Genomic DNA, 19,916 nt, shown 5'->3' on the forward strand with positions numbered 1-19,916 from the left:
TACCTCATGAAAGACTCCAGAGGAAATTGGAGAGTCATGGGATAGGAGGTAGTGTTCTATTGTGGATTAAAAACTGATTAAAAGATAGAAAACTGAGAGTAGGGTTAAATATAGTAACATAGTAACATAGTAAATGACGGCAGATAAAGGCCTGTACGGTCCATCCAGTCTGCCCAACAAGATAAACTCATTTTACATGGTATGTGATACTTTATACCCGAGTTTGATTTGTCCTTGCCATTATCGGCACAGACCGTAGAAGTCTGCCCAGCACTGTTCTTGTACTAAGTTCTGAAGCTAACGTCGAAGGCCCTTAAATTTACACTCCAGCCCATCCCTATCTATTGATTCACGATCAGGGCGTAGACCGTAGAAGTCTGCCCAGCACTGTTCTTGTACTAAAAGTTCTGAAGATTCTGGAATCTTAAAGAGTTACAAGATTCCGGAATCCCAATTAGTAGCAACATTCCATGTAGAACCCCAAAGAGTAACATAGTAAATGACGGCAGATAAAGACCTGTACGGTCCATCCAGACTGCCCAACAAGATAAACTCATTTTACATGGTATGTGATACTTTATACCCAAGTTTGATTTGTCCTTGCCATTCTCAGGGCACAGACCGCAGAAGTCTACCCAGCACTCTTCTTGTACTAAAAGATCTGAAGCTAACGTTGAAGCCCCTTAAAATTTACACTCAAGCCCATCCTTATCCAGTTACGATCAGGGCGTAGACCGTAGAAGTCTGTCCAGCACAGTTCTTGTACTTAAAGTTCTGAAGATTCTGGAATCCTAAAGAGTTACAAGATTCCAGAATCCCAATTAGTAGCAACATTCCATGTAGAACCCCAAAGAGTAACATAGCAACATAGTAGATGATGGCAGATAAAGACCTGTACGGTCCATCCAGTCTGCCCAACAAGATAAACTCATTTTACATGGTATGTGATACTTTATACCTGAGTTTGATTTGTCCTTGCCTTTCTCAGGGCACAGACCAGCACTGTTCCTGTACTAGAAGTTCTGATGATTCAGGAATCCTAAAGATTTACAAGATTCTGGAATCTCAATTAGTAGCAACATTCCATGTAGAACCCTAAAGAGCAGTGCTGTAGCGAGGGCAGCTGACACCCAGGGCGGTTCGCCGCTGCGCACCCCCCCCCCCCACACAGAGCGCATTCTTACCAAAGAGGGCGGGCAGGAGGGCCGCTCCGCCCCGAGTGCACGTCGCTGGGAGCTGCGTCGGCTCCGCTGGTTCCCTGCTCTCTCTGCCCCAGAACAGGAAGTAACCTGTTCCGGGGCAGAGAAAGCAGTGAACCAGCAGAGCCGACACCCCCCCCCCCCCCCCCAGCGGCGTGCACCCGGGGCGGACCGCCCCACCGCCCCCCCCCCCCTTCCTATGCCACTGCCAAAGAGTAACATAGTAAATGATGGCAGATAAAGACCTGTACAGTCCATCCAGTCTGCCCAACAAGATAAACTCATTTACATAGTATGTGATACTTTATACCTGAGTTTGATTTGTCCTTGCCTTTCTCAGGGCACAGACCCTAGAAGTCTGCCCAGCACTGTTCTTGTACAAAGTTCTGAAGCTAATGTCGAAGTCCCTTAAAATTTGCACTCCAGCCCATCCCTATTTATTCAGCCACGATCATGGTCACTATTCTCAGTGGAGAAGGGTAGATAGTGGAGTTTCCCAGGGGTCTGTGCTGGGAGCGCTGCTTTTTAACATATTTATAAATGATCTAGAGATGGGAATAACTGAAGACACAAAGGTATTCAAAGTTGTTAACTTGCAAGAGTATTGTGAAAAAGTTCAAGAGGACCTTACGAGACTGGGCTTCCAAATAGGAGATGACGTTTAATGTCAGCAAGTGCAAAATTTTGGGAAAGAGGAACCCAAACTATAGCTACGTGATGCAAGGTTCCACATTAGAAGTCACCGACCAGAAAAAGGATCTAGGTATCTTCATTAATAATACATTGAAACCCTCTGCTCAGCATCTAAGAAAGCAAATAGAATGTTAGGAATTATTAGGAAAGGAATAGAAAACAAAAATGAGAATGTTATAGTGACTTTGTATCGCTTCATGGTGTGACCGCACCTTGGATACTATGTGCAATTCTGGTCACTGCTTCTCTAAAAAGATATAGAGGAATTAGAAAAGGTACAGAGAAGAGCGACGAAAATGATACAGGGGGTGGGACGGCTTCCCTATGAGGAAAGACTAAAGCGGCTAGGGCTGTTCATCTTCGAGAAAAGATGGCTGAGGGGAGATAATGCAGAGGTCTATAAAATGCTGAGTGGAGTGGAACGGGTACACGTGAATCGCTTGTTTACGCTCTCCAAAAATACTAGGATTAGGGGGCACACAATGAAGCTACTAAGTAGTAAATTTAAAACCAGAGAAAATATTTCTTCACTCAACGTGTAATTAAACTCTGGCATTTGTTGCCAGACAATGTGGTAAAAGCAGTTAGCTTAGCCAGGTTTAAAAAAGATTTGTATAATTTCCTAAAAGAAAACTCTGTAAGCCATTATTAAGAAGATAGACTTGGGAAATCCACTGTTTATTTGTAGGATAAGCAGCATAAAATCTTGTTTTACTGTTCTGGGATCTTGCCAGGTACTTGTGACCTGGATTGGCCACTATTGGGAACAGTATACTGGGCTTGATGGACCTTTGGTCTGTCCCAGTATGCCATCGCTTATGTTCTTATGTTCCATCCTTCCTTGAATTTGGATACTGTCCTCGTCTTCGCTGCCTTCACTGGTAGGCTGTTCCACATGCTTTTCACCTTTCCATGAGAAATATTTAATAGTTTACCAATGGGACGGGGCTTCTTGCTGACTTCTGATCACTGATGGACATTATCAGTAAAGCAGAAAGGGGGAAGATTACCCTTTGTTCAAAATGCTAGAATTGGAAGGGAAGACCGGTATTGCTACTTGTTGGGTTAAACTTTGCAATAAATTTAACCTTTTAAATTACTCCTGGAGGAATTTTGTACAAGACTTTGAAGAATTTGCATACACTATTTTAAAATTTCACATACTTGATTTGCAAATCATTTTGTGCAAAATGCTCCCATCATAAGGCCTAGCTCCTCCCAGTCTAGGATTGACCCCTCTTCCCAGCATTCTTCCTCCTCAGCTGTCTCCCTTCCCCTCCCCCCCTGCAGCTTAGGTTGAACACTTCTGTAGGATTGATCTTTTCCACCACCCAAAGTTCAACTCTCGGATTTCTCTCTGTGCCCCCTAGTTATTCCCCCAGTGCTGTGCTTTCTTTCCTTCTCTCTGCTCCCTGGTTCTGTCTCCCTTGAAAGACCCCATGTTCTCTCTCTGTCCACTAGCTTTCCCTCCCCCTTTGTTATCCCATGCATGCATCTCCCCAGCTTGTGCTCTGTGCTCAAGACAACCCCTCTCCCCAACACACACACAGACAGACTTCTCATGATAAGAGAGGAATATGGCTGTATGAAGTTTGTGTCTTCCTCTTCCTCACTGACTCCGACTGCTGATTTGAACTTTGAGGCTGTACTGTGTCCCACTTGATTTAAATCAACAGTCAGGCCAAGGCAGCAGATGTGAATGTGGATTCTTTATATCCGATCTGTTCTTTTGCCTGCGGAGCACCATTGGGATTTATCCTGGCTTCCACATTATGTAATATCTTTATGCCAGTGTGATTCAGTCATTAGGATGAACATCTGTGCTGACGGTATCCAGCGTTTAAGTATACTGGATTTAACCCGGCCTCAAACCATAACTGATTTCAGTGTCTTTTCATGTTAATTTGTACAGCGCTGCGTAAATCTAGTAGCACTATAGAAATGTTTAATAGTAGTAGTAGTAGTAGCCAGATCACAGTGATGTAATGAAGCTCAGTCTTAAGCCAAGTTATATGGAGTCTGATTTCAATCTCTCAAAGTTACTGCTAACGCTTCCTGTACTACCTGCATTATGCCAAAGACAGCTTCCTTCTGGAATTCGTAAGATATTACCTGTATAGGTGTGCTTGGAAATTCTTCTTAATGGCACCAAAACGATGGGAAATATATTTCTGTGTCTTTCTGCCATTCTGCCACCTTTTCCTGGTCTTTGACTTCATTTCCTGGTCCTTGTAGATCTCTTCTGTCTCCAGACAGTTCACCAAGTAGTGGTTTGGGACTGACTCCTCTTTAATCATGGCTGTTCTAGTGTTTTTCTCTTTCACCACTATGTCGCTCAGCTCTTTATCTGTTGGAATGGGGTTGACTCCGTGATTCTCTTAGGACAAATCCCTCCTCTCTGTACCCTTCTCCACCACCGCCAACTCCAGGCTCCGCCCATTCTGCCTCGCCTCACCCTATGCTTGGAATAAACTTCCTGAGCCCTTACGCCAGGCCCCCTCCCTACCCATCTTCAAATCCATGCTCAAAGCCCACCTCTTCAATGTTGCTTTCGGCACCTAACCTTTATACCCTTCAGGAAATCTAGACTGCCCCAATCTGACTGCCCCTACTCGACTGACTGTACATTTGTCCTTTAGATTGTAAGCTCTCTGAGCAGGGACTGTCCTTCTATGTTAAATTGTACAGTGCTGCGTAACCCTAGTAGCGCTTTAGAAATGTTAAATAGTAGTAGTAGTAAAGGAAACTGGAGAGTCATGGGATCGGAGACAGTGTATTATTATGGATTAAGAACTGGTTAAAAGATAGGAAGCAGAGAGTAGGGTTGAATGGTCATTATTCTCAATGGAGTGGGGTAGTTAGTGGAGTCCCTCAGGGGTCTGTGCTGGGACCGCTGCTTTTTAACATATTTATAAATGACCTTGAGATGGGAGTAACTAGTGAGGTAATTAAATTTGCAGATGACACAAAGTTATCCAGGGTCATCTCGTCGCAGGAGGAGTGTGAAAGATTACAAGAAGACCTCATGAGACTGGGGGATTGGGTTTCCAAATGGCAGATGAAGTTCAAAGTTGACAGGTACAAAGTGATGCATGTGGGAAGGAGGAACCCGAATTACAGCTATGTTATGCAAGGTTCCGCGTTAGGAGTTACGGACCGAGAAAGGGATCTGGGAGTCATCGTGGATAGGACGTTGAAATCTTCCGCTCAATGTGCTGCGGCGGCTAAGAAGGCGTACAGAATGTTGAGTATTATTAGAAAAGGGATGGAAAACAAACATGAGGATGTTATAATGCCGTTATATCGCTCCATGGTGCGACCGCACCTGGAGTATTGTGTTCAGTTCTGGTCGCCTCATCTCAAAAAAGATATAAAGGAATTGGAGAAGGTGCAGAGAAGGGTGACGAAAATGATAAAAGGGATGGGACGACTACCTTATGAGGAGAGGTTAAGACGGCTAGGACTCTTTAGCCTGGAGAAAAGGCGGCTGAGGGGTGATATGATAGAGGTCTACAAAATAATGAGTGGGGTAGAGCGGACAGATGTGAAGCGTTTGTTTACGCTTTCTAACAATAACAGAACTAGGGGACACAAGATGAAATTAGAATGTGGTAGGTTTAAAACAAATCGGAGAAAGTTTTTCTTTACTCAGCGCGTAGTTAGACTCTGGAACTCATTGCCGGAGAACGTAGTGACGGCAGCTGGCCTTGCTGAGTTTAAAGGGGGTCTGGATGGATTCCTGAAGGAAAAGTCCATTGATCCAGAGCCGTAGCGAGGGGAGCTGACACCCGGGGTGGGTCGCTGCTGCGCACCCCCCCCCCCCGGGTGCAGCACGGTGCACCCCTCCCCCGGAGCGCATACCTGCGGCGAGGGACGGGCGGGAGGGCTGATCCGCCTCGACTGCACGTTGCTGGGGGGTGTCGGCTCCGCGCTGGTTCACTGCTCTCTCTGTCCCGGAACGAAGCAGAGAGGGCAGTGCACCAGCGCGGAGCTGACACCCCCCAGCGGCGTGCACCCGGGGCGGACCGCCCCCCCTTCCTACGCCACTGCATTGATCATTATTAAATTTGGGGTTTTTGCCAGGTTCTTGGGGCCTGGATTGGCCACTGTCGGAGATGGAGTGCTGGGCTTGATGGACCTTTGGTCTTTTCCCAGCGTGGCAGTGCTTATGTGCTTATGATGACCCCGGTACAGGTCTGATACAGAGATGTTATAGTGTTTACAAAGCTTCCAGCGGATGAGACTTGCCATCTTGTTCTGCCTTCCTGTAAAGACATTTTCTTCCATCAGAACAACACAGCCAGCTACAAGATTGGTGACCATTTCAGTGCTTTCTTACAGAAGCCACACGTATCTGTTGCCGCAGTGTTTTCTGTTTTTGCTGTAAACCATCTGGTCCATAAGGGTTGCAACTATCAATCGCTCATCCTCAGGTCCTGAGTCAGCTCTGTGAAAGTGCACTGCACATAATGCTCAGCTCCACAGCATTTCTTGCGACTTGTACATCAACTGCATTACAAAAAGAAGCAAGATAGGTTGAGCCAGCGTTACCACAGGCTTTGCTCTGTGCTAAGCCCTGACAGTATAAATTGAGTTGGACTTTAGTGTAGGGACCCATTGGTACCACCTTTAACACAGTCTCCAGGTGGTGCCTGTGGTGAAGAAGACGACACACTTCTTGTCTTCTGGGCTGGTGTGGAACAGGAGGGAGGAATAACTTCATTTCAAGGTCCTACGTTCAGTGCTTGCTTTACATAGAAGATGTGTCTGATGACATTTTAGGAAGAGCCTGCTCAGGTTGTGACCCCAAACAAGCTTTGTGGCCTCATTTGGGGTTCTAACCCACAGTTTGGGAAGCCCTAATGTATGGGAAGCTTGTATTGCTGGTACTGGTAGTCCATCTGACCTGCAGAGGGGGCAGCGTGTATAATGGAACCTTGCACTGCTCCTGCCTGTCCTGTAGAGGGGGCAGCATGTGAAATGGAACCTTGCACTGCTCCTGCCTGTCCTGTAGAGGGGGCCCTGTGTATAATGGAACCTTGCTCTGCTCCTGCCTGTCCTGTAGAGGGTGTGTAATGGAACCTTGTACTGCTCCTGCCTGTCCTGTAGAGGGGGCAGCTGTGTAATGGAAACTTGCACTGCTCCTGCCTGTCCTGTAGAGGGGGCCCTGTGTGTAATGGAACCTTGCACTGCTCCTGCCTGTCCTGTAGAGGGGGCAGCATGTGAAATGGAACCTTGCACTGCTCCTGCCTGTCCTGCAGAGGGGGCAGCGTGTATAATGGAACCTTGCACTGCTCCTGCCTGTCCTGTAGAGGGGGCAGCATGTGAAATGGAACCTTAGTAACATAGTAACATAGTAGATGACGGCAGAAAAAGACCTGCACGGTCCATCCAGTCTGCCCACGATAAACTCATATGTGTATACCTTACCTTGATTTGTACCTGTCTTTTTCAGGGCACAGACCGTATAAATCTGTGCAGCAGTATTTCCCGCCTCCCAACCACCAGTCCCGCCTCCCATCACTGGCTCCGGCACAGACCCCGTATAAAAGTCTGCCCTCCCCCATCCTAGCCTCTCAACCACCAACCCCTCTTCCCCCTGCCACCCAATTTCAACTAAGCTTCTGTGGATCCATTCCTTCTGCACAGAATTCCTTTATGCCTGTCCCACGCATGCTTGAATTCCGTTACCGTTTTCATCTCCACCACCTCCCGCGGAAGGGCATTCCAAGTGTTTACCACCCTCTCCGTGAAGAAATACTTCCTGACATCTTTCCTGAGTCTGCCCCCCTTCAATCTCATTTCATGTCCTCTCGTTCTACTGTCTTCCCATCTTCGGAAAAGATTAGTTTGCGGATTAATACCTTTCAAATATTTGAACGTCTGTATCATATCACCCCTGTTCCTCCTTTCCTCCAGAGTATACATGTTCAGGTCAGCAAGTCTCTCTTCATACGTCTTGGAACGCAACTCCCATACCATCCTCGTAGCTTTTCTTTGCACCGCTTCCATTTTTTTTACATCCTTCGCAAGGTACGGCCTCCAAAACTGAACACAATACTCCAGGTGGGGCCTCACCAACGTCTTATACAGGGGCATTAAAACCTCCTTTTTTCTGCTGGTCACACCTCTCTCTATACAGCCTAGCAACCTTCTCGCTACGGCCACTGCCTTGTTGCACTGTTTCATCGCCTTCAGGTCCTCAGATACTATCACCCCAAGATCCCTCTCCCCGTCCGTGTCTATCAGGCTCTCCCCACCTAACACATACGCCTCCCTTGGATTTCTACTCCCTAAGTGCACTGCTCCTGCCTGTCCTGTAGAGGGGGCAGCTGTGTAATGGAACCTTGCACTGCTCCTGCCTGTCCTGTAGAGGGGGCCCTGTGTGTAATGGAACCTTGCACTGCTCCTGCCTGTCCTGCAGAGGGGGTAGCATGTGTAATGGAACCTTGCACTGCTCCTGCCTGTCCTGCAGAGGGGGCCCTGTGTGTAATGGAACCTTGCACTGCTCCTGCCTGTCCTGCAGAGGGGGCAGCTGTGTAATGGAACCTTGCACTGCTCCTGCCTGTCCTGTAGAGGGGCCCTGTGTATAATGGAACCTTGCTCTGCTCCTGCCTGTCCTGTAGAGGGTGTGTAATGGAACCTTGCACTGCTCCTGCCTGTCCTGTAGAGGGGGCAGCTGTGTAATGGAACCTTGCACTGCTCCTGCCTGTCCTGCAGAGGGGGCAGTGTGTGCAATGGAACCTTGCACTGCTCCTGCCCTGTAGAGGGGGCAGCTGTATAATGGAACCTTGCACTGCTCCTGCAGGGGTGTTGGGGGGGTTGGGGTGAGAGAGAGAAGGTTTTTCCATTGCTGCCTTTTTGTTGGACCTGTTCTGTGAGGGTACATTTTAGTGCGTACGAAGGGGTGCGTCAAGCGTGTGCTGTGCCCGTTCTGTAGCGGGGTAACGTGCTCGCAAGACCCACAAGCTAGAACTGCCCCTACTACCTACTACATTTGCCTTGGGGGCTGGAAGCAGGAGGATCACGCTGGTATCCCTCTGCTTAAACGTAGTCCCCTGCTGTGTCCAGAACACAGAGCAGTTAGTCAATATTTACACACTGAATAGAAAAAGGAAACAAGCCTGGGAGGAACTTTGTACACTGCCTCCCTCCCTCCCTCCCTCTTCTGTTCCTCTAAAGGTCATTTGGCGTTTCCCAAGAGCCTTATCTCCTGCATTTCCTTCCCAGAGCAGGATTCCTATGCTAAAAAGCCCCCGTCAGGCCGACTGGCTGGGCTGGGGGGAAGGAATGACCGAGTTATTACACCCAAGCTGACCTGCTGCTCGCTTTGCTTCTTTCGGAGATTTTTTTGTTCCCTGTTGGCTACTACAGGTAAGCCTTTGGGCGGAACAGCCCCGTCCTTTTGTCGTGCTACGCTTCAGCTTGTCCACGTTCTTCGAGAGGGGCTTCCGAGGGTGGGAGCCTTTCATTTCTCTGCATTTGTTTCTTGCACTGCAGCTGGTCTGTCTGGGGTGTCTCAGTCCCCGGCAGCCTCGGTACATAATGGAAAGATTTTCCTGGCAGGGCAGATAGCGAGAGGGTGCTGGTCACTTTGCCGTATACTTTTGAAGAATATTACTCTTAAAATGGTGGACTGAACTTCAAATGCTTATGGCCGGCAAGTAAACAAGATTTGCAAAATTATTTGCAAGATTTGCTGATTATTAAGACTATATATTGTGTTTTTCGGTTCATGAGCAAATACAAGTTTCTCCTTGAGAAAGAAGAACATTTTCTGGAGGGGAGGGGGAGAAGTTGCAGCTCAGGGAAACTCATTTCACCCCCCCCCCCCTAGTGAGTATGGGTGGGGGGCCTTAGGGGGTTTGTTTATTTGCTAAACAGTTTGTAGCTCAACCCCGTCTCTTCTGAGTGCTTTTTCCCTCTTCTGTCTCAGACTCCCTTAATTTCTAGGCCTGGTTTGAGTTTTTACCTTTCTTTTAGGTTATTCCTGGCATCTGCCACCTTCTGCCATTACCCCCTTTCTTCATCCAGCTTCACATCATGATCTTTTGTTTTTGAAACTTTTTTGCAGAAAAATGTTTCCTCCTTCTGTTGAAATCTGCTAAATATGTGGAAGTTTGTATCATTTCTTCAAGGACAAGTAGTACCAAAGTGGAGCAATTTAGCCAGCTCTGGAAAAGCCTGGGTTGCTTTTCATTCCATGCTCAGAAGTTCTGCTGAGCTTCTGTTATGTGCGACCCCGTCCATCCAACATCAGACATGTTTGTTTTGTAAGAATGTATGTTTTGAGCTTTTGATGTTACTTTCCATTCTTTTTCCAGTCCCATGAGACTTTTTAGTACATTTTTTGGCATTTAGCTTTTTTTTCTTTAAAGGTATTTATCCTCTGTGTATAAATATTGTTAGTCCTAAACTAGACTACCAGGTTTTTCTACTCATTTCTCAAACATCCAGGTCTTACAAGTTTACAGAAACCTAAGCAACAATTTTTGTACAGCAATGCAAGAGGTAGACAGTTCCACAATCTAAATCCTGAATAGGAAAAATGCCTTCTGTCTAGAGGAACAGCCCCAAATCCTGAGAAGCAGCACCTGGGAGGGAAGCAAAGCTCTGGATGGCAGAGAATCATTACAGGATAGGACTCTGCTTTCACTGAAATAATACCCTGTTCCTGCTTTACACCAGTCTGTGCATGGTCTGCATCTGAATCTCAGGGAGGTAAAAACAGTGCAGCTGTGTTTGAAAGGGGTTTGGACAAGTTCCTTGAGGAAAAGTCTGTAACCCATTAAGATGGACTTGGGGAAAATCCATTGGATGTCTACTTTTCGGGATCCTGCTGGGTACTTATGACCTGGTCTGGCCACTGCTACAAACTGGATTCTGGAATAGATTGAACCTTGGTCCGACTCTTATGTTCTTATGACTTAAAATGTTTTGTCTGTTTTCAGGTGCTGAATATATATATTTTTTTTTGTAAGAAAGTGAAAAACTTCTTTTTTACACATTTAAAAATTGTTTTGGTAGATTTGCTTCCTTTATGTGCAGTTCTGTCTTAGTTTCTTTGTGATGTCATTTATGGTTTTTATTTTGTTATAGTCTATTTTTTTGTGATTTAATTGTTGCATGTTTTTCATGTTTTAGTTCCTGGACGGCTTGAGTGTAACAAATTGCCTTGTGGGATTAAAAAAGAAACTGTAGCCTTATTGAACCTTGGACTGGACTTTTGTTGAAGGATTATATTGCCTGGCTACACTGTTTTGTTTGTGTTTTATGTATATTTTTTATGTATGTTTTATTGTTTGCTCTCCTGGATAAGGGCTGATTATAAATAATAATCTAAATCTATTTAATGTTTTAGTGTCCACCACTTATAATTTTAAGTAAAACAATTCAGATAAATGAACCCATCTCAATAAGGCCTTGAGAACCAAGCAAAGCACCTTAAAGTGTGCTGTACCTGTTCCGCAATGGGACAGTGTGTGGAAGCAATTTTTACTAGTGTAATCCTTTAACACAGTTTAGTGTTTTTTTTTCAACCATCTTTGTGTAGGAGTTAGTGTGCAGTGTGTTAGCTGCTTTCCTTGTATATTGAACCTAGAGTACTCTGGAATTCATACATCAGTGAGGACATGAAATTACCTTTGGCTGGTGGGCGGGAGACTGGACTGATGCATATCTGATTTTTTTTTTTTCAAGGGTCTTTTTCATTGTCAGACTTCCTGTGGTGGAAATGTGATCTTGCTATCAGAAGCACTGAAGGAGATGCAGTGACCACAGGAGTAACTGGTGATAATTCAGGTAAACAAATTACCACCAGCCATGAAGCTATCTGGGAAAGTTTGCTTGCTTAGACATTGTCTCAGAGGTACAGCATAGCCCATACTTATATATACATAGTAACGTAGTAGATGACTGCAGATAAAGACCTGTACAGTCCATCCAGAGTTTATCTTTTTATATATTTATATATTAGTCTGCAACAACCCTAATATAGCAATTTTTGCTCCACAGTTAACTGGAGCCATGAAGCAGGATTACACAAGACGTAGGGTTACTATATGGCTCCAGAAAAAGGACACGTTGATCCAGTCCGAGTTTCGCTTCCATTGAAAGCAATGGAAGTAAAACCCAGCCTGCCTCAATCTGGCCTCCTTTTTCTGGAGCCATATGGTAACCCTACACAAGAGCTTAACTGGAGTGTTCTCCACACACTGCTTCATGAATAAGACACAGGAAGCAAGAAATTCAGGATTCCTTAGGTTAATGGTTATCTATTGCCCAAACGTCCCAGTGCTGTAGGGCCAAGCACAGACTGATTGAAGAGTAAAGGTTTTGGGTTTAGTTACGTGTTTTTCACTGCAGCTCAAGGCTAGGTCCATTCAGGTCCAGTAAACATTCTCCAGTTCCCTGGAAGTTTGGACCTGAAACATGACTTAACCAAGTTCACAGGAAGTGGTGGCCATGGGATTTGAGCTCTAAGCATTGGCCACTCCTCCATTCCAAACATAGACTGATATAAAAGAGTAACTCTGGGGAGATGTTGCTACGTTGTATCAGAACCTTGGACTGTAGACCTCAGTGTTTTGTATCTTTTCCAGTGATGAGAATCGTCTGCTTTGCAGAGTCTGTGGCTCCCTTAGTTCTTAAACTATCACAGCTTTACTGCATTATGTAGGAACTATTTCATCTTGGCAGCAACTGACAGGTTTTGCCATCTACAAACTGTTTTCTAATCTCTGTAACATGAATTGGTGGTCTTGCATCTAATTTCAGATGTTTACACACTGAAAGCACTTAGAACGTCTACCCTGCGTGGGAGTCTCTGAAGATGAAATAGTCATTGTACTGTATTTGAAATCACCAGCAGAGCAGCCTATGCTTGGGCAGTGTGTGTGGGTGGGAATCTTGCATCACTTCTGCCTGCAGTGACTCTGCAGTGTGGGGAAAGACAGAGGCTCATGGGGGGTGGGGGGGAATTGTGCAGACCTCAGGAGTCTGCTGCTCGACATCATTTTCTGTGTTTGCCCTGCTGTGAAGGGACACTAGTACAAGTAGCCCAGGGCTGGGGCATCTTTTATACACAGAGGGCCGCATGAATGTCGGAATTATCCCTGGCTGGCCGAAACTTTATGTAATGCCAAAATCGGAAATGCACAAAGATCTGTAGACCACCTGTGATAAGTGAAAATGCACTAAAAACGATAGAAACAAACTGCTAGACTGTTCTTTGTGAATACAGTATTTAAAATCGTCAAAACTGGTTAATGACGTTTATTTATTTATTAGGATTTATTTACCACCTTTTTGAAGGAATTCACTCAAGGCGGTATACAGTAAGAATAGATCAAACATGAGCAGGAGGCAATTAGAGCAGTAAAAATATTCGAACAATACAAAGTATGGCATGGTATACTACTTGCAATGACAACACAATATGTACTAGAACTGGGGTAGGCAACTCTGGTCCTCGAGAGCCGCAGGCAGGTCAGGTTTTCAGGATATCCACAATGAATATGCAGGAGATAGATTTGCATACCATGGAGGCAGTGTATGCAAATCAAGTTCATGCATATTCATTGTGGATATCCTGAAAACCTGACCTGCCTGCGGCTCTTGAGGACCGGCATTGCCTACCCCTGTACTAGAACATTATAATTGGTAGTGAGGGGTAAGGCAAAGTTGTAACATATAGATGAGTAAGGTGACTGATTTGAGGAAAGTTGCACGTGAGGTCAGAGAGATGGTTAAATATGATCTCAGCTAGGGTAGGAGTGGATAAACATGTCCCGCTGCAGACGTTATATATCCCATGGTCTTGCACGCTGCTAAAATTCAATGGTAGGCCACAGATTGCCCACATCTGAACGAGACATTCTGTACCTGGGGCTTCATTCGCCTATATACAGTTCAACCACATTAACGTAGTTTTATGAGCAGACCCTAATTCTTACAGGAGGTCATCAATCCCAATTCCTTTCATATCAGTGAAGAACTATAGTTTAGAGAGTCGCACAGGGACAGAAATTTCACCCATCCCCCCACCTATCCCCACCCGTTCCCGCTAAGATCCATTCCATCTCCACAATCTCCTCCATCCCCTACCCGTACCTGAAGGAGTCAACACTATTACTTGCTCACAGCCCTCTGTTTCCTCCCAATCCCAACAGTCTCCTGTTCTTTTTTTGGATGGTATTCACTATTCAACCAGTGAGTGTTCCAAGCCTCATTCTGACTGCTCTACATACGTTCCATGCGTTATTCTGGAGTCACCAGAGATTTTGATTACACTCTTGTGGAAATCCTGTGGCAACTTCTCCCATCCCCGCAGGAATCCCGTGGCAACTACTACTACTACTTATCACTTCTATAGCGCTACAAGGCATACGCAGCGCTGTACACCATACACGAAAAGACAGTCCCTGCTCAAGGAGTTCACAATCTAAATAAGACAAGACAGGTAAATAGAACAACTAAGAGGTAAGGGAATTAAAGAGGTGAGGTATAGGGCAAGAGAGTAGTGGTTAGGAGTCAAAAGCAGCGTTAAAGAGGTGGGCTTTTAGCCTGGACTTGAAAACGGCCAAAGACAGGGCTAGACGTACAGGCTCGGGAAGTTTATTCCAGGCATGAGGTGCAGCGAGATAAAAGGAACGGAGTCTGGAATTAGCAGTAGAGGAGAAGGGAACAGACAAGAGAGATTTATCTACAGAGAGGAGTGCCCGAGGGGGGACATAGGGAGAGACAAGATCTGTGAAAATATTCAAGGAGTGGCAATTTGATACAGGTTTGGAAGGTTACCCATTTTGGACTTCTCCCATCCCCGCTGGAATCCCGTGGCAACTTCTCCCATCCCCGCAGGAATCCCGTGGCAACTTCTCCCATCTGTGCACAGTTTTGGTGCCAAAGCATACATTCGCTAACTGGCTAGTGTCATATATATCCAGGTCTGTTATGATCAAGCTGGTATTCATCTCACAACGAATCTACCCTCATCAAATTCTGTAAACTTGGGTAGTATCGTAATGTGGAGCAAGCAGGGTACGAAAATGTCTGTAAAGTAGAACAGTAAGCTGAACTAAAAGAAGACAGTGATTCAGCTCTTCGTTAGAAATTAATGTAAATAAGCGGAAAATGAAAGATTGTGGCTGAAAAGTGAGAGCAAAAACTTGCAACTGAAGGAGTGAATTTTATACAGTATCATAAGAACAGAGGTGCAGCTGGGGATTTAAACAGTAGGCTGAGAACCAGACAAAGTCAAGTTTCAGATGCTAACTCTGCTGCTGCTTAGGACCTTGGTAAAGGATACTAAAAGAATCCAGAAAATCATTAAAGGAGGGGATCCATATCAAAAGAACTAATAATAACAAGTTGAACTTAACTTTTAAGCATGCAGGTATAGATAAAGAAGTGTCCTGGGTTCCAAACACACCGACTCAGGCCTCAGTTTCACAAAAAACATCGGTGTATCAAGGCGTGTATTTACCACAGATTTAGACACAGATCTGTTTCCTGCTTGTTAGTCTCCTTTACCTTTTGAAACACAAGGGTTTTTCTGTCTGTGATGAGAACTCCCTCCGATGTTAGAAGACCACTATGGCTCTCAATGTGAAGCCTTATATATATAGGCTGGAGGTTGGGGAATTCTGAGGCTTTTTCCTTGTATTTTCAAAATTAGAACAGATACGCTCCGCAGAATCTTTAGTGGGAATTATTCAAGTACTTTTTTCTGTGCCACAGCTATTATGAGAGATTTTTTTATTTTTTTGATCATTTTTAATAAGTTTACATTGATTTATCATCTGTTTAAAGGTATATTAAGCTCTGTGGATGAAAATTGACCTGAAGGTATCTATTATTTTGGGGGTCGTTTACTGATAACTAGCGTTAATGACAGTGTGTGTGTCTCCCACGTTGTCATGTGGTAGTAGTAACTGTCCCCCTTTCTGTTCATCAGCGTCTTATGACGCTCCCACTGCATATTACTGTGTGTCTACACAGTTAGAAAATGTGTAGCTGTGTAGTTTCCAGCCATGTCTAGCAAATACTCTTCCAGGCTGCCTCTTTTCTACACAGACATAATTATGTGTTAAGTACTGTGTACTTTTCAGGCTACTAAAATTCTACCTAGCTCCATACGATTGATTTTAGGATGCTTAATATCTGTTGTAACTGCATACTGGGGCAGACCGAAGGTCCTTCAAGCCCAGGGCATCCTGTTTCCAGCAGTGGCCAATCCAGGTTACAAGTACCTGGAAAGATCCCAAAACGGTACTATACATTTTATGCTGCTTATCCTAGAAATAAGTTTTTCCCTAAGTCCATTTTAATAATGGCTTATGGACTTTTCTTTTAGGAAGCTATCCAAACCTTTTTTAAACCCCACTAAGCTAACTGCTTTTACCACATTCTCTGGCAACGAATTCCAGAGTTTAATTACACGTTGAGTGAAGAAATATTTTCTCCAATTTGTTTTAAATTTACTGCTTTATAGCTTCATCGCATGCCCTCTAGTCCTAGTATTTTTGGGAAGAGTAAAGAAGCAATTCACATCTACCCATTCCACTCCACTCGTTCTTTTATCGACCTCTATCATATCTCCCCTCAGCCGTCTTTTCTCAAAGCTGAAGAGCCCTAACTGCTTTAGCCTTTCCTCATAGGGAAGTCGTCCCATCCCCTTTATCATTTTTGTTGCCCTTCTGGATCATTTTGTCACTGCTCTGTGACCCAAAGCAGATGTTTTGTGCAAGTCTGCTAGAATTACCACCAACGGTAGAGGACCAGTGGTAGCTTCTGGATATGACATTTTCTTTACTTTAGGGCAGCAAACTCTCTCTCACCAGCCACAGCTACTTTCTCCTCCATGTGCCCTGGCTATACAGACACCAGTTAATGACACTGATACTCAAACAGCGCAAGGGGGGGGGAGAGAGCAGAGCAGAACCTAAGGCTTTGGGTTTCCCATGAGGAACGGCACAGAGTCACAGAGAGTGATGCGACTGGAACCCCATAACTCTTGGAATCTGTAGCTGTTGCTACTGATTCCTGTTCATCTTATGACAAGGGAAGCGACTCAATGGGATGTACAAGTCTATCGGAGATTCTTCCTTTAGTCTTCCCGTTTTCCTTACCGCAGCCAAAGCTTTTTGTTCTAGGAGCAATTGAGAGGAGATTTCTGTTCTAGGGAAAACTTTGATTCCCCAAATTAACTTTGTAGCCTGAAGGTCCAAGGGATTGTGATTAGAGAGGATAAGAAAGAGAGATCTTAAAGATTAATGATTGTGTGGGAAATTTGGAAGTTAGTTGGTCAGAGTCCACTGTGAAAGTGTCAGTGATTAAAGATTATTTGATTTTGTGAAGCAAGGTCGAAGTCCTTGAAAATATTTCTAGACACTTTGATTTCCATCGCATTCATTTTCCTAAGTTACCAATGATTTCACCTAGAGAAATATTTAGAAGGTATTTGACTGATATTTTGAAGATCTCTCCAGAAGCTTTTCAACAGGTATCCAATTTGCCTTCATTGAAGAAATTTAGGCTTACCACTCGCTAAACAGGAAGTACCGGGCAGTTCCGTTTGCTATCTGGTTACCGCAAGGTTAGCGTGGGAGCCCTTACCGCCATCTCAATGGGTGGTGCTAAGGGCTCCCCCCCGAAATGGCCGCATGGCAAGTGCTTTACTTGCTGCATGGCCATTTCCTGCAGGAAAGCGAGACTTACTACTACTACTTCTTATCATTTCTATAGCGCTACTAGACGTACGCAGCGCTGTACACTTGAACATGAACAGACAGTCCCTGCTCGACAGAGCTTACAATCTAATTAGGACAGACAAACAGGACAAACAAGAGATAAAGGAATATTAAAGTGAGGATGTTAAAATAAGGGTTCTGAGCAAGTGAATAAGGGTTAGGAGTTAAAAGCAGCATCAAAAAGGTGGGTTTTTAGCTTAGATTTGAAGATGGCCAGAGATGGAGCTTGACGTACCGGCTCAGGAAAGTCTATTCCAGGTATATGGTGCAGCAAAATAAAAGGAACGGAGTCTGGAGTTAGCAGTGGAGGAGAAGGGTGCAGATAAGAGAGATTTACCCAGTGAACGGAGTTCCCAGGGAGGGATGTAGGGAGAGATGAGAGTGGAGAGGTACTGAGGAGCTGCAGAGTGAATGCACTTATAGGTCAATAAGAGGAGTTTGAACTGTATGTGGAAACGGATAGGAAGCCAGTGAAGTGACTTGAGGAGAGGGCTAATATGAGCATAACGACACTGGTGGAATATTAGTCATGCAGCAGAATTTTGAACAGATTGAAGAGGAGAGAGATGGCTAAGTGGGAGACCTGTGAGAAGCAAGTTGCAAAAGTCTAAGCGAGAGGTGATAAGAGCGTGGATGAGGGTTCTTGTAGTGTGCTCAGAAAGGAAAGGGTGAATTTTGGTGGTGATATAGAGAAAGAAATGACAGGTTTTAGCAGCCTGTTGAATATGTGTAGCGAAGGAGAGGGAGGAGTCAAAGATGACCCCAAGGTTATGAGCTGATGAGACAGGAAGGATGAGTGTGTTATCCACAGAAATAGAGAATGGGGGAAGAGGAGAGGTTGGTTTAGGGGGAAAGATAAGAAGCTCAGTCTTGGTCATGTTTAGTTTCAGATGGCGCTGAGACATCCAGGCAGCAATGTCAGACATGCAGGCTGATACTTTGGCCTGGATTTCGGCTGAGATTTCTGGTGTGGAGGTAGATCTGGGAGTCATCAGCGTAAAGATGATACTGAAAACCATGGGATGAGATCAGAGGACCAAGGGAAGAAGTATAGATGGAGAAAAGAAGAGGTCCCAGGATAGATCCCTGAGGTACACCAGCTGACAGTGGGATAGAAGTAGAAGAGGATCCACTAGAGTATACACAAAAGATACGCTGGGAGAGATAAGAAGAAAACCAGGAAAGAACAGAGCCCTGAAATCCAAGTGAGGACAGCATATCAAGGAGTAGGCTGTGATCAGTGTCAAAAGCAGCAGTAGATTGAGAAGGATGAGGATAGAATAGAGTCCTTTTGGATCTGGCCAGGAACAGGTCATTGGCAACTTTAGCAAGGGCTGTTTCAGAATGAAGGGGTGAATGCCAGATTGAAGTGGATCAAGAATAGCTTGAGATGAAAGAAAGTCAAGGCAACGGCGGTGAACAAGAACGTTCAAGTATATTGGATAGGAAAAGGAGGAGGGAGATGGGGCGATAGTTGGAAGGACAGGTAGGGTCCAATGAAGGTTTTTTTAAGGAGTGGTGTGACTACGGCATGTTTGAAGGCTTCAGGAACAGTCGCAGTGGAAAGTGAAAGATTGAGGATATGACCGATAAAAGGGACTTTTTATCTGACTTCCCTTTTACCTGCTGCAGTAAAAGAGGGTCTCTGTGAGCGTGAAAAACACGTACCGACGCCAGCACAGGCCCCCCCCCCAGCTTGGTAAAAGGGGCCCTTAATTCAGTGGGTGAAGTTGAGGGTTCTCGGCCATGAGCACTTTTGACATTTCAGCTTTGCTTGAAAATTCTGATGTTTTTTTTAGCGAAAATGGTGGCTATTTTGGCTTTGAGTCAGATCAAGATAGGTTTCTTCCGATGATTGAGAAGCAGTGTGATGCCCTGTTTAGAATTCTAGATTCCGGATTTTTCTTGTTACTAAGGAGACTCAAATGGTGACAGTTTTGGCTTGGGGTCTTGTAGCTGGGAGCTATTTTCATTCTTGATATACCCATGTAAATAAGTATTGTACTGTCAAATATATCTTTTCTGATCTTTCTCAATTAGTGGTAAGAATGTTTGGGGTGGGGTCAAATGTTAGAATTGTCTCTGATTTCAGTCAGCAAGTAGATTAGGTTATTTATTTTTGATATACCGCCATTATCGCAATGCAAATCAAATATCAAAGCAGGAAATGAAGTACAATAGCCCATGAGAAAGAAGTCAGGTATCCACACTCAAAAGGAAAAAGCAGTTATACGCACTAGTAATTAATTAATTAATTTGTATTTTGTAAATCTCC

General features: G+C 44.8%; 1 protein-coding gene across 4 annotated transcripts in view; it reads left to right on the forward strand.

Annotated features, from left to right (window-relative positions):
- EPS8 (epidermal growth factor receptor pathway substrate 8) overlaps positions 1-19,916 on the forward strand; it is a 118,146-nt gene that overhangs the window by 19,934 nt on the left and 78,296 nt on the right. For 2 of the 4 annotated variants that reach the window (XM_030213992.1, XM_030213993.1), the window contains exon 2: positions 11,592-11,693. The gene's annotated coding sequence lies outside the window, so the exon portion shown is untranslated. Of the gene's footprint in view, positions 1-9,066; positions 9,267-11,591; positions 11,694-19,916 lie in introns of those variants that run through there. The other 2 variants (XM_030213989.1, XM_030213994.1) reach the window with 2 other exon arrangements.

The sequence above is a fragment of the Microcaecilia unicolor genome, chromosome 9 (genome assembly GCF_901765095.1).
Source record: "Microcaecilia unicolor chromosome 9, aMicUni1.1, whole genome shotgun sequence".
Taxonomy (NCBI): domain Eukaryota; kingdom Metazoa; phylum Chordata; class Amphibia; order Gymnophiona; family Siphonopidae; genus Microcaecilia; species Microcaecilia unicolor.